The 15,777-nt window shown below is 45.6% G+C and overlaps 1 long non-coding RNA gene across 1 annotated transcript; it reads right to left on the bottom strand.

Annotated features, from left to right (window-relative positions):
- Nucleotides 1-1,621: 1,621 nt before the first annotated feature.
- LOC121282975 lies at nucleotides 1,622-9,014 on the bottom strand. The gene is made up of 3 exons (XR_005944157.1): nucleotides 8,919-9,014; nucleotides 5,291-5,695; nucleotides 1,622-3,182 (listed from the first exon to the last, which is right to left on the bottom strand). It is a non-coding gene; the product is annotated as an uncharacterized LOC121282975 (long non-coding RNA).
- Between the last annotated feature and the right edge of the window lie 6,763 nt (nucleotides 9,015-15,777).

The following is a 15,777-nucleotide window of genomic DNA, read 5'->3' as shown; positions in this document are numbered from 1 at the left end:
CTTTCCAGAATTACCTGCTGCATCCGGCAAGACAAGAGGGTCCCTTCAAACCACAGCCCCCATAGTCTCCACATGACTCATACACATAGAGAGGTCTCATAATGCGCAGCCCATGGAGAGCCAAAGCCATCAAAATCCCAGCAAGTAGCTAAGTGATATCCAGCCTACACATTTACTACTTCCACAAAGTAATCATTTAAATGAAAATGATGGCCTAGATAGACACTGAAACAAAATGCAAATACAAGCAGCAAGGTTCAACTTTATGTGAATTGAGTTGCCAACACTGACAGACGTCAGCCTACAGGAAATAATTAGTCTGTGTTTTGATTTGAACATTATGTTGAACACTTATTTGTCATTGGGATAGATTATTCATCTTGAACGCTGAGGCAGCCAGAATGACAGGGAGCTAGCAATGCTTGAGTGGTGCACAGCCATTCACATGACCTTAACTTGCCTATCAGTTGTCATATGTGGAGCAAACTGCCTATATGTAAACAACCCCCAGACAGGAGTTCTCATGGTGGAAGGCCAGGGGTGAGGGATTTCATTCACTGCTGTCGTTGCTAAAAAGACTGTAACAGCCATTTAAAAGTAAAATCACTTCTGCCAGCTTTACTTCCTGGTACCTTTGTTGTAACAATTCTGGAGGCGTGCCAGAAATGGCCATGCTTTTGAGATTCTGCAGTAAAGTTGATGTTGAATGAGCTGGGTGAAATGAGAATATGCCTGTTTTGGTGTTCCAGGGAGCTCCCCCATAGAAAAGGAGAGCAGAATGCCTGCAAGGATATGGCAATAATGACAAATTGTAAAGATCAAATTTTGATTTATATCTATTATATTTCTATACAAAAATTGCAGGATCAATAATGGCAGGTAGCCAAGAAAAGGCTTATTCCATTAGAGAGGTCTTCCCTTTGTTGGTGAAATACTTTGTATGCTGTAGCAGTAAACCATACAGACCCAAAGTTTCTCACTTTCATTCCCAAGTTCATCCGCCAACTGCTGGTTAGGTGGCAGCAGTGGCCAACATTTTGGTTTTCTGCATGCCTGTTTGGCAAGAAATGGTATATGACACAGAGCGACCGATGTGCAACTCATAGCGATTTCATGTTTGGCATAGTCCGATCGGGATCAGTGAGCTGCAGAACATTGGGAGCATGAGGATCACAGGGCCTGCAGGACATTGGTAGTCATGCCTTTAGCTGCCAAAATCTTCAGCTCTGGAATTCCCTCCCTAAACCTCTCCACCTCTCTGCCTCATTTTCCTCCTTCAAGACACACCTTAAAATCTACCTCTTTGACCAAGCTTGTGGCCCTCTGCCCTAATATAGCCTTAAGCAGCTTGGTGTTAAATTTTGCATTATAAAGCTCCTGGGAAGTGCCTTGAGATGTTTTACAATGTTAATGGTGCTATATAAATAAAAACTGTTGTTGTTTTGAGGGGCATTACGGACGGGGAGAGAGGTAGGATAACTTCCTCCTTTTACCACCTCTTGGCTGACTGAGATGTATTTTTGAGAAGAAATGTTTTAACCCCTTGAGTGCTGTGATTTTAAAGAACAGACACAAACAGGCTTTCTTGTAAGTATAAATGAAAAGAAGTGATAAATGTTTATTTCTCACAATACCTGAAATGTAAATGCAACAACACTCTCACCTCATTCACAGCAAAACACACATCACACACAAGGAAAGATGATTTCTAAAGATGTAGCATGAACTTTTAGAAGTGAACTTTTTTTTAACTCTTTGAAATAACTAAGTTTACTTCTAATTGGTCTGCAAGATGGTAATTGAATCATTGCAGATCTAAAGGATTCTCACTTGATGTACCAAAGAAAAATGAAGGTTGGAGGTTTCTGGTGATGGATTCACACTGGTTCACCCCAAACAATAACAAGCTTCTGGCTTTTAATCTAAGTTGGTCAAAACCCTGTTGTGAAGGACTATAAGCTTCACTACATAATAAGCCCTTCTGCTCTGCCTAAGGTAAATTTGAGGCAGAGTCCTCCCTTGTGCTGGGCGAGAGATGGTATCTCTCTAGCCTTCGTATCCCAGATTGGCTCACTTGGCTTCCCTTTTGGATTAATAAAATATTAGCTACCTCCAGCCAGTTTCAGGTTTGTGACAACAGTATTGATATATTCCATTGTCCATACAATGAGTTGATGGCAGATGTAATTGGCACACAATGGAGAATGAAGGATATCCTATCAACATTCCAGCCATGAGCAGCCTCCTGAATGTATTTATTTGAAATCTCATCTTCATGGGGCTAACAAGTCTAATAGCCATTGTTATTTTAAGTCTCTTTAATTGAAATGGCGAGGGCGGTCACCAACACCTGGGAAGGCCATTTACTTTTTAATGACTTTTCAGAAACATGTCCAAACACAAAGTTAGTCTCTGCCTGTATATAAACCACAGAAGAAGTCACCTGACCCCTCTGGAGTCCACCTTAAGTTACAATGTCCACATTCTATTGCTGCTTTATGGGCATATGATGTGACTGTGACAGGGATCTGATATCATGTAGGAGAAACATAAGTAAGTTCAATGCATCTGTCAATGACTTTTTAACAGCACCACCTCATTATAATTTTATTTACAAATTTCCTGTCCAATCAGTTACAGCGGGACACACTTGGTGCAATCTCAGCTTCAGCATTTAAAACAACTATTCAAAGTTGCAGGTTGAAGGATTGGATTTGGTAGGAAGTAAAGAGGAAGATTCATAAAGGAGTCCAGGCCCTCAATGCTGTGCCTTTCTTTACTGAACCCTCCCTGATGTGCTGCTGGGTTCAGTGAGGATTGGAGACATGCTTTTCTCTATCAGTGGTAGGAAGATGCCTGCAGCTAAAGAAGACATGGTTGGAGATTGCAGAAGAGATCAGCTGTAGAAGCATGGTGCTATGCTCCTGGATTCAGTGTTGGAAGCAGTTTGATGACCTAAACAAGACAGACAAGGTGACCTTGCAGGTTCGTCAAACCTTCTCTGTCTATACACTTCCTAGTATTCTGAGCTATTGTGAACAAACCCATTTGCCAAGCAGGTCAGAAAGTAACTTTGAGTACTGAGCATTTAATGCCATATTTTCATGAGGTAGGTTGACCCCCTCAGTTGCCGCTGTGATCTTGTCTTGCTCTCAGTGGTGCGTTTAGGAAGCCTGGCAAGCCTGTGGACTCAATAATAAATTTAAAAGTGAGTTGAATAATTGCTCTAATTGCACAATTCACTTAAGTTAATTGCCAACCTGCCTTTCCTGCGCACAATCTAATTTGCTCTCGTGAAAGCTGGAAGGCAACAGGTTAGAGCTGGCTTCTTGAGGTGCTATCAATTTCCTTGGTTTTTATTGTTACTCTTGCCCCCAGCCCCACCCTGCTCCCACCCTTACCCACCTGTACCAAAACCGATGTGTTCCATCCACTGAGTTAAAATTTACCCCATAATTTTTTACAGGCAGTTTTTGTATTGCAACACAGCACACTTTTGATCTGCAACTTATAACTGGAACTCTTACTGTACTTGTGACTTGAAGGTAGTTAAGTACATGTGAGTAGGACTAAGGCATAACTTGTAAGCAGATTTCCAAAGCTAAAGACGGTAAATTGGGCTCCACAGCACCTCTAATGCTGGCATTATGGAGACATGAAAATAGCAGGTGGACCGTTTCTGGCCAATTCCAGCATGACCCATGTGAATTGTTATGCTTGTACCTGCACGAGTGAGGGCATCCTGTGCTGTCCAGAAGCATTCAGAGTAGGCAGATCATAAGGTCAAACATCATCCAATGCTGATTTAATGCCCAACCTCCCATTTTTGACCTCACAAGGCATGTTCACAGCCTCTGCTAAAAATTCCAAACTGAATATGTGTTTAGCTGCATGAGGGAAGCCCCCTCACCTACCTCTCCCACCCCCCATCCTTGTCGTGCTACTTAAAGGCATCAGCATGAGACTTTCAGGTGAAGTGTTTATTTGTTTTTCTTCGGCTGATGCAGAGTGAGTGGAAGTTCAGTCTTCAGTGTCGAAAGAGTTTGAAAATGTTGTTGGATTCTGAAGGGAATGGTGCTGGGCTTTATCAAGGAGATCAGAGGACTTTGAGGGCTTGTCAGCAGAAAGCCTGCTGTTGGTCTTGGGCTGCAGCAAGAAGGGACATGGGGCATAGTCAGCAGAGAGGAGAAGCTGTGCACAGAGGGAGAGGAGGAGGAGGAGGGTTCTCAGTAGAAGGTCTTGCCCACCAATGGTCTTCAGAGAGAATTTCTCCTACCCCTGCCTTATCCAGGAGATTTCACCAAGGAGATAGTCCCTGAGCTGCGCCATTTCCTCCAACACAATCTGCAGCCGCAGAGCAGGGTGAAGACTGCATTGTCAGTGGCCATGGAGATCACAGTCACCCTCAATTTCTACGCAAGAACATCCTTCAAGCGGGAGTCAGCAACATAGCCGAAATATCTTTGCCATGCATCGCTGTATCAGGGAGGTAATATAAGCCCTTATTGCCAGGACAGAGTCTTCTCTATAACCAGAGAGAAGCAGGAGGAATCAGCATGTGGTTTTACCAGGATAGTGGGATTCCCAATGATGCAAGGAGTCATCGACTACATACACATGGTTCTGAGGATGCCACATCTTAACAGGGAGATGTACTGGAACAGCAAGAGCTACCACTCCCTGATTGTGCAGTTGGTGTGCAACCTTCCACAGAACAGCATATTGGTGAATGCCCACTACCCCAGCAGCTGTCCAATGCATTCACCCTGCACCAGTCAGCCATTTCCGCCATATTTGAACCACCATGACAAACAAGAGACTGGATGCTTGGTGACAAGGGCTATGCTCTTTACCTCTGGCTCATGAATCATCCCTGGCACCTGACCAAACATGGACGGCACATGTACAATGTAAGCCATGCGGATGCCAGGAATATCATGGAACAAACCATCACTGTTCCAAAACAACAGTTCGGCTGTTTGAACCACTAAGGGGGAGCCGTGAAACCCTCGGCAGAGTGTGTTGCCAAGTTTATGGTAATCTGTTGTGTTCTCCACAACCTTGCTCTTATGAGAATGAATCCTACCAACAAGGACCTCGGCAGGCATGTCATGAGGAGAAAGAGGAGGAGGAAGGGAGGCGGCAGCTGGAACTCCTTCGCTTTGGACAAGCTGTGTGTGGAGGTGACATGGTGGGGTTAGTGATGTTGAGGATATTGAGCATATTGAGCAGCATGAGGGGTTGGCGGTGTGAGGGATAGGAAATATCATTGCAAGATACATTTACTGACCTTCAACTCTCATGTGAGGTTATTGAAGTTTTTGTGGCATTGCAGCCAGATCCTCAGGGTCAGACTCCTCAAATTCACCTCCCTGGCCACCTGCTCTCAATCCTTTCTTAGGGTATTCCTTGACAGCCTCCTGGCCCCCTGTGGGAACATGACTGCTAACCTCCTTTTGACCTCCAGAACTAAGGTCCCCCAGATTGCATCAGAGAACCTGGGAACCCTCTCTTTGATACGTGCAGCCTTGGTTATCTTTCTTCCTTCCCTGAAAGACTCTTAAAAACAGTTCCATAAGTGGCTGCTCAGACTCCAGTTTCCTAAAATTTAATCTCCAGATTGCCATTGCTGCACAATTCCCCATCCTTCTATCCCTCTGCTATGGATCATCACAGTATCCTCTTGGCCAAAATCCTGAAATAAAAGACAACAGTAAAAAAAATTGCATAACCAGTTTATCCAACAACACTTCCAATAAAACATAAAATGGAACTATTTATCCATGGGTATACCCTTAGTGCCTGCTTTGCCCAAGCCTTCACCTGATCTGGTTCCCCCTACACAGTGCTACTTCAGTGGCTAAAGCATGACTGATGGAATGCTGCTGACTTTCAGTGGAGGCGACTGCAGATGACCTTTCAGGATGCCCTCAATCAACTATCAGCCTTGAGGGTCTGGCTTTGAACTGCACCACCTTGGCACTGGTGGCAACAACCTGGGCTGGCAGGTCACTGGCAGATTGGTAGAGATGGGAGCATGAACACTGTCATCCTGGAAGAGGAAAGCAGGTTTATGGATCACTGAGCCACTTCTGCTTCCCAACTGGTGCCTCAGCAATCTTAGTAATCTTCTGGAGCACAGATTGCTGGACTACTGTGAGATCCTGAAAGCCCTTTTGAGCACTGGCATCCACACCCATAATGGCAGCAGTCTGATCCTGCATGGCCATAAGCAGTGATCTCATAGCCTCAGTCTGAGTTATGGCACTCAGACATTGATTGGCTTCTGCTCATGCTGCAATGGAAGCTGCCACATTAACCATCAGGTGCTGCATCATGGCTGGGTCCTCAAGTGCTGTCATGGAGTTGGCTACAACTTGCATACTGGAAAGGACGGGCTCCAAGTACTGCGAGAAATCCTCTTCCAAGTTGGGGCTGGACTCCTCCATGTTCATTGACAAGTGACAACAGGGTCTGCAGCAGACCTGCCAATGCACCAAGCATCTCTGTGTACATGCCCATCAGCATTCTCTTGTATACCTTCCTGGGAGCTGGCACACACACTATCCTTTCCTTCTGATTTGGCTGAAACCCACTCGTGCCCAGTGACTTACCATGTACAGATCCTGCCACTATACTATCCTCTAAAGTACATGCAGTGCCAATATCTGAGCTGGTGGCTGCAAGTGTCAGATGAAGTGACAGCGCTTTTTCATCAGAAACCTGCTTCTGCTCACATTCTACATTGTGAGGCTGCACTGATTGGCCAGGCTTAGCTATCTGAAAATAGAAAGGTGAGGGTTGGGGTGAGGGAAACAGGTAGGGGGATGATGGACAGAAAGCAAGATGTCCATTTTCACACTATCTGTAGCTTGTTCTTCATGTCACTTGGCAGGATGAGGTTGAAATGGAATTAGAGAAGGTGCATAATGCAGAAACATGCCCTCAGTTCTCAGCAATGTCAGAGGCAATGACCTCAGTCACTGCTGGCCTTACAATATGATGCACTGGTCTTGAGAGATGCAAGAATGTGTTCCCTGCTAGTTCTCTGCTTCTCCCACCTGCTGTTTGTGACCTTGTCCTGCAAAAGAGATGGAAGACTGTAAGACTGTTAGTGAATTTTTTGCAATGTGTTTGGGTGTTGTACCATAACTGAATAGCTAGAAACAAGTGAAAGCTGCGGGATATGGGTGTGAGGCTGCAGCATTGATAAGTGTGTGGAGGTGACGTGATGTGGTTAGTGATGTGGCATATTGAGCAGCATGAGGGGTTGGTGGTGTGGAGGAGAGGAAGATACATTTACTGACCTTCATCACTCATGTGAGGTTATTGAACTTTTTGTGGCATTGCAGCCAGATCCTCAGGGTCAGACTCCTCAAATTCACCTCCCTGGCCACCTGCTCTCAATCCTTTCTTAGGGTATTCCTTGACGGCCTCCTGGCCCCTTTGGGAACATGACTGCTAACCTCCTTTTGACCTCCAGAACTAAGGCCTCCCATATTGGATCAGAGAACCTGGGAACCCTTTCTTTCATATGTGCAGCCTTGGTTGTCTTTCTTCCTTTCCTGAAAGACTCTTAAAAACAGTTCCATTAGTGCTGCAGCCTGATTACACCTTGCCTTTAAGAGCAGCAGGCTGTCTTTAAGAAGTGTAGACTAGCTCTAGGTTGTAGCACAAATGGACCAAGGCCTCCTGCTGAGTGAGCAGCCAGCTAGCAGTTAAGTTTGCGTGCTGCTAGCATCATCTCAACTGGGAATGGAGTAATCACGCATCGCAATCCCTGCACCCACAAACAGGCCCAATCGGATTTCTAGCCGCAAGTTTGTTGAGTAGGCAAGACGTCAAACTGTTACAGTGCTTGAGGCTCTGGAGGGTCACTATCAGCACTGCAAGGCTTTTGCGAAGGTTAAAGCTTCAGCAATCTAATATAAAACAAAAGCACTGTTTAGCAATGCCCATGTCTAATACCTAGATGATGCATCATCTGGAATGCTTTGTCCAGTTTTGTTTTCCTCAAATGCTGAGTGATAGAAGCTCTGGAAAAGTTTCAGAGGAGGACCTCTAGATTGATAACTTCATTTAAATGACCTTCATTATCATAAGACTTTGAGAAGCCGCATTTTCTTACGCTGGAAAAGTGTAAACTTTGGGGCAACATGATTTGAGCTATTTCAGATAATGAAGAGATTAGACTATGTCCATGTGGTTAGACTATTTGAATTTGATAGGTTAGGAAGAATCAGAAAATATGACACCTAAGCATAGAACTTGGTTAGATGTTGGGAGGCTTTCTTTTCATTGAGAATCGTCAACCTTTGCTTCAACTTGCCGGCTTCTGGGGTGAGTGTGAATTCTCTAAAAGTATTCAAAAATGAGCTTACTGAGGCTGATATTACTGTGTATAAAAGGCAGATGGGATGTTGGATCAATATGTCTCATGTCTTCATGGACTGAATTTTACTGCCCTCTGCTGGAGGTATTTTGGCTGGGGTGCAGGAGCTCATAAAATACTAGGGGTACCTAGCCCACCACCTTCCTTCCCATCCCTGAGCTGTCCCACATAATACAGTTGCACATCTGTCATTTGCAAATAAGTAATTAATGGCAACTGTTACCATCCAATTGACTGAGATAATATACTGCCCTCGGCATGACATGGTTAGTGTGGGCAGGTGGGTGGGGTGAGAAGTCCATTTTTTGAGCACAAGTTGAAAAAAGGCAGAAAGGGGAGGCACATCATTCAGAGATGCCCTGTACACATCAGAAGTGCCCTCCCCCCGTAAAATGTTACCCACCCCTTCGTTCCTTCCCACTTGCTCTCCAAAAACAGCACCCCACCTCCCTCGCACTCCCTGTCCCCCAACCTTCATCCGGCTGCCCAATCCCTCACTGTCCAAAAAGGCCTGGCTCTGGCTTACCTGACTCTGGCATTCATCTCTTCGTCGTGGGCCTGATTGCAGCCCTGGCAGTGTCCACCACTGAGTTCTGGTAATACTGGGACTGCTAAAGCTGTCAGCCAATCAAAATGGCTAGCAGCTCTCGAGGGTGGGACTTCCTCCCACTGAGGGGCGGAAGTCTCACTGCCACCTGGTTTAGCCCACCAACAGCGCATTATGACTGCAGGGCAACCTTCTTTCAGGCGAGTCAGCTGCCGGCTGACTTTCTTTTCATGGGTGTGAGCAGTCCATTCCTCCCCCATGGCGCCCCACCACCCTCTGGTAAAATCCAGCCCCATATTATAAAAAGAAGGATACAAAGGCACTGGAGAAGCTGCAAAAATATTTCACAAGGATGATATCAGAACCAGGAGGTTCTACCTATCAGGAAAGATTGAACAACCTGGACCTCTTTTCCCTAAAAAAGGGAAGGCTGAAGGGTAACCTGATAGATGCTTTAAAATTATGAAGGGTTTAACAGGGTAGAGATAGAGAAGTTGTTTCCACTTGTGGGCATGACCAGAACTAGGAGCCATAAATATAAGAAAATTACTAATAAATCCAGCTGGGAATTCAGAAGCACTCTTTACCTAGAGATTGATTAGACTGCAGAACTGTCTACTACAAGGAGCAGTTGAAGTGATTAGTGTCATACATTTAAGGGGAATCTAGATAAGCACATGAGGGAGAAAGAAATGGATATGTTAGTGGGGTTACGTGAAGAAGGGTGAGAGGTGGCTTGTGTGGAACATAAACGCCAGTGTGAATTTGTTGGACTAAATCTTCTATTTCAGAATTACCTGGAAAAACTCAGCAGGTCTGGCAGCATCGGCGGAGAAGAAAAGAGTTGACGTTTCAAGTTCTCATGACTCTTCAGCAGAACTAGGTGAATCCAAGGAAGGGGTGAAATATAAGCTGGTTTAAGGTGTGTGTGTGTGTGTGGGTGGGGGGTTGGGTGGGGGAAGAGAAGTGGGGCGGTGGTGTGGTTGTAGGGACAAGCAAGCAGTGATAGCAGCTGATCATCAAAAGATGTCACAGACAACAGAACAAAAGAACACATAGGTGTTGAAGTTGGTGATATTATCTAAACGAATGTGCTAATTAAGAATGGATGGTTGGGGAATTAAGGTATAGCTCTAGTGGGGGTGGGGGGGGCATAAAAAATTTAAAAATAATGGAAATAGGTGGGAAAAGAAAAATCTATATAATTTATTGGAAAAAACAAAAGGAAGGGGGAAGAAACAGAAAGGGGGTGGGGATGGAGGAGGGAGTTCAAGATCTAAAGTTGTTGAATTCAATATTCAGTCCGGAAGGCTGTAAAGTGCCTAGTCGGAGGATGAGGTGTTGTTCCTCCAGTTTGTGTTGGGCTTCACTGGAACAATGCAGCAAGCCAAGGACAGACATGTGGGCAAGAGAGCAGGGTGGAGTGTTAAAATGGGAAGCAACAGGGAGGTTTGGGTCATTCTTGCGCACAGACCGCAGGTGTTCTGCAAAGCGGTCACCCAGTTTACGTTTGGTCTCTCCAATGTAGAGGAGACCACATTGGTAGCAATGAATACAGTAGACTAAGTTGGGGGAAATGCAAGTGAAATGCTGCTTCACTTGAAAGGAGTGTTTGGGCCCTTGGATGGTGAGGAGAGAGGAAGTGAAGGGGCAGGTGTTACATCTTTTGCGTGGGCATGGGGTGGTGCCATAGGTGGGGGTTGAGGAGTAGGGGGTGATGGAGGAGTGGACCAGGGTGTCCCGGAGGGAACGATCCCTACGGAATGCCACCGGGGGTGAAGGGAAGATGTGTTTGGTGGTGGCATCATGCTGGAGTTGGCAGAAATGGCAGAGGATGATCCTTTGAATGCGGAGGCTGGTGGGGTGATAAGTGAGGACAAGGGGGACCCTATCATGTTTCTGGGAGGGAGGAGAAGGCGTGAGGGCGGATGCGCGGGAGATGGGCCGGACACGGTTGAGGGCCCTGTCTACGACCATGGGTGGAAAACCTCGGTTAAGGAAGAAGGAGGACATGTCAGAGGAACTGTTTTTGAAGGTAGCATCATCGGAACAGATGCCATGGAGGCGAAGGAACTGAGAGAATGGGATGGAGTCCTTACAGGAAGTGGGGTGTGAGGAGCTGTAGTCAAGGTAGCTGTGGGAGTCGGTAGGCTTGTAATGGATATTGGTGGACAGTCTATCACCAGAGATTGAGACAGAGAGGTCAAGGAAGGGAAGGGAAGTGTCAGAGATGGACCTCGTGAAAATGATGGAGGGGTGGAGATTGGAAGCAAAATTAATAAATTTTTCCAAGTCCCGACGAGAGCATGAAGCAGCGCCGAAGTAATCATAGATGTACCGGAGAAAGAGTTGTGGAAGGGGGCCGGAGTAGGACTGCAACAAGGAATGTTCCACATACCCCATAAAGAGACAGGCATAGCTGGGGCCCATGCGGGTACCCATAGCCACACCTTTTATTTGGAGGAAGTGAGAGGAGTTGAAGGAGAAATTGTTCAGTGTGAGAACAAGTTCAGCCAGACGGAGGAGAGTAGTGGTGGATGGGGATTGTTCGGGCCTCTGTTCGAGGAAGAAGCTAAGGGCCCTCAGACCATCCTGGTGGGGGATGGAGGTGTAGAGGGATTGGACGTCCATGGTGAAGAGGAAGTGGTTGGGGCCAGGGAACTGGAAATTGTTGACGTGACGTAAGGTGTCAGAGGAATCACGGATGTAGGTGGGAAGGGAATGGACAAGGGGAGAGAGAAGGGAGTCAAGATAACGAGAAATGAGTTCTGTGGGGCAGGAGCAAGCTGACACGATAGGTCTTGCTCCAAATAAAAGGTGTGGCTATGGGTACCCGCATGGGCCCCAGCTATGCCTGTCTCTTTATGGGGTATGTGGAACATTCCTAGTTCCAGTCCTACTCCGGCCCCCTTCCATAACTATTTCTCCGGTACATCGATGATTACTTCGGTGCTGCTTCACGCTCTCGAAACGTCAACTCTTTTCTTCTCCACCGATGCTGCCAGACCTGCTGAGTTTTTCCAGGTAATTTGTTTTTGTTTTGGATTTCCAGCATCCGCAGTTTTTTGTTTTTAATTTTTTACTTCTATTTCAGTGCTGTGAACACTTTGTAACTGTTTGTAATGGCAACTCTGGTTTTCTGGAACTTATTTTGGTTTCATTCGGATGTCAGAATTGTGCTGGATTTTTTTCATGAATTAATCAGATTTTGTGGCCTCTCCCATGCAATTACATGGCTTTTGTCGGTTAGGAGTATTTGAAGTCATGATACTTAAGTCCAAGATGATAGTATGGGTAGGAAGATACAACTGGTCTTTTCCTATTTTGTATGTTTGTAGGTATACATAGAAAATTTCTTCCTCAACAAAGTTTAACTGCTTGGCGTATGTTCTGTTATTCTCACACATTGAGATTCATGTTGGTAATCTGGGTATCACTGTACGCTTTTTCAAACTTCCAACATCCAGCCAAACTATCTTGCAAGAACAGAGGGCACACGGAATCAGATAATGATACAGCAACGAAGGAGGCCATTCAGCAAAATCATACCTGCATTGGCTCTTTGAAGGAGATATCCAATTAATCCCATTCCACTACCCTCTCCCCACCGTCATGCAAATGTTTCCCTTTCAAGTATTTATCCAAGTCCCTTTTGAAAGTTATTATTAAATCTGCTTCCACCCTCTTTCAGGCAGTGCATCCTTGATCATACCACGTTGATGCATAAAAACAATTCTCATCTTACCTCTAGTTCTTTTATCAATTATCTTAAATCTGCACCCTCTGGTTACCGATCCCTCTGCCACTGGAAGCAACTCCTTCTTATTCATTCTGTCAAAACCCTTCATCATTTTGAGCACCTCAGTTAAATCTCCCTTTAGCCTTCTCTGCTGTAATGAGAACAACCTCAGCTCCTCCAATCTCTCCACATAACTGAAGTCCCCTGATACCCATCGAGTAAATCTCTTCTTCACTTTCTTTCAGGCCTTAACATGTGTTCAGAATTGGCAGAATTCTCCTACTGGGGCTTAACCATAACTTTCTTGCTTTTGTACTTTATGGCCTCTGTTCCCTCCAGTCTGAAAAACAACTGTTTATCAAAACTCTCTACTTTCTGTCTTAGCCAATTTCACATACACACTGCCGCTGCCCCTTTAATCTCATGGGCTCCAATTTTGCTAACAGCTCCCTTATGTGGTACTTTATCAAACACTTTTTGAAATTCCCATATACATACATCAAATGCACTATCTTCATCAAACCTTTCCATTACTTCATCAAAGAACTCAATCAAGTTAGTCAAAGAAAGAAAGGCTGGTCTTTATATAGCACCTTACACGACCAGCATCTCAAAGTGCTTTACAGCTAATTATATTTTGAAGTGTAGTCACTGTTGTGATGTAGGAAACACAGCAGGCAACTTGCACACACAACTCCTACAAACAGCAACATGATAACGACCAGATAATCTGTTTTTGTGATTTTGATTGTGGGATAAATATTGGCCAGGACTCGGGATTACTCCCTTGCTCTTCTTTGAAATGGCGCTATGGGATCTTTCACATCCACCAAATAAGGCAGATGGGGCCTTGGTTTAATATCTCATTCAAAAGACAGCACCTCCAGCAGTGCAGCACTCCCTCAGTACTGCACTGCAGTTTCATGCTCAAGTCCTGGAGGGAGACTTGAACACACAACCTTGTGATTCAGAAGCAAAGGTGTTTTCAACTGACACACTATTGAGTGACGACAATTTTAAGCACATAACTCTTCATATATCACTTTGTGCAGCTGGGGGGTGGGGTGAGGGGGTGTAGGAGGCAATGGTGGTAACTTTGTAAACTAATGTCTTCATAAATATGCTCAATTAACAGGCCCAGGCTGCTCACAGACAGGTGATGGGTACAGTTGTGCTGAAGCAGCTATCTGAGTTTGACAAGATTGCTCTCGTTCCTTTTTGGTCAAAAATCTATCAAGACAATTGGTGAAGGTTTGAAGGCCTGGTGAGACCCCTCAGCAAATAGGACCCAGTTCCAGCAGTCCATCGCAGCGGGATTTGACAGTTTTGGAGATAATTTGGAAATAGCAGTAGCAATTGGCTTGACTGACATCAGAAACATCCTACAGACTTCTCTCAAGCACTTTAATCGTCATTTCCTGGGGTGCAAAGTCCCACAACTCTTTCCAAGCAATTGAAAATTGTGAGTGGAAAAATATAGGAAAACACTTCTAGATTTCAAAGTTAGAACAAAATTACATTTTTTGTAGAAAAATTCTCACTCTTTATCCCAGCTCCCACTCTCCCTGTTTTATCCCAGCTTCCACTCTCACTGTTTTATTGGAATTATAAAGAATTTGGAATTATAAAGCATGAATCCTTGAAGATTTGAAGTCCTTTTTGGGGTTAATTATACAGCTTAAGTTTATTTTCTATTCCAGGAAAGACAATGACAAAGCGCTTGCTTTTCTGTTCATTGTTAGAGTTTTAAAACTGTTGCTCTATCGAAATGAGTGGTGCTGGTAAACTTGAGAAAGCAGTGAGGATAGACCTAGAGAGTAGCGAGGAGAGAACAGCGAGAACTGAACGGAGCGCCCGACCAGCTGGAACGTTAAATAACGCATGATGATGTCGGGTGAGCGTCCCGACCTCATCGCGTGATATTTTGCTTGGCAGGCCCGTGCGGGAGTCTGAGCCGCACCCGCCATTAATTAACAGGCCAGTTAAGGCCCATGACAACCCAATTGACTGTGATTTAACGTTGCCCGTGCGATTTTTCGCTTGTCGCACGAGCAAAACGGAGAAGCAGGCAGGCCACAATTTGCAAAACCTCATCCACAGGCGGGATAAGAAGGGTTCGCAGCATTGTCAATGTGAATAGTGAGGAGTTTTCAAGGTAACCTGCTGCTGGTGGCTTATCGGTACTTGTCAGCTTAATCTCTTTCCTAGCATTCTTAGCATTTCCAGGCTTCCTTTCTGGACTCATTTGTGTCTTCCAGCCCCCTGAAGATTTGGACCGTGTGGACCCTTCCAGGTATCAGACAACCTTCCCTTACCCTGGTAATAGGGATTGTGGCCTCTGCTGGAGACACCTCCTCTGAGGAGGAACAGAGGGGCAGAAGGGAGAGGAGGCCAGATGTCCCAATGCAGCTTCCAGGGGAGGGGCATGTGGGAGGAGAATCACAGGGCCAACAGGAAGTCCAAGGTGAAAGGGGCCACAGAAGGTGTCAGGATGCTGCCAGGATTTATAGGTGGCGAAGCAGCTACGTCAATATGTCCAAAGTGCAATGCCAAAGGAGGCTCCACCTCTCCAGGGAGGCTGTGACCCTCATTTGTCAGATGATCAGGCCTAAGATCAGGTCCAACTGTGTGGGTGGTCACCTGATGCCAGTGGCTCTGAAGGTCACAGTGGCCCTCAACCTCTTTGCCTCTGGCTCTTTCTAGGGCTCAGTGGGGGATCTTTTTAGTCTCCCAATCAGTTGTCCACAGTTGTATCAAGCTGGTGACAAACGCTCCGTTCAGGCAAGTATTAACTTTCTTTATTTCCATACGGATGAGGCCAGCCAACCTAAGGGAGCCAGAGGCTTTTCAGCGATTGCTGTCTTCCCCCGTGTCCAGGGTGCAATAGACTGTACACATGTGGCCATCAAGACACCAGCGGGTGAGCCCGGTGCCTTCATCAACAGGAAGGGATTTCACTCCATGAACATGCAGATAGTGTGTGATCACAGAACGCAGTTTGTGCAAGGTACCCAGGCAGCTCCCACGATGCCTACATCCTCAGAGACACTCCCAGGTTCCGGGGCTCTTCAGTGTTGCAGCTCGACTGGATGGATGGCT

This window comes from Carcharodon carcharias, chromosome 10, assembly GCF_017639515.1.
Source record: "Carcharodon carcharias isolate sCarCar2 chromosome 10, sCarCar2.pri, whole genome shotgun sequence".
Taxonomy (NCBI): Eukaryota; Metazoa; Chordata; class Chondrichthyes; order Lamniformes; family Lamnidae; genus Carcharodon; species Carcharodon carcharias.
Note: the sequence above shows the minus strand (reverse complement) of the source record. Positions and strands in the feature narration are given on the sequence as shown.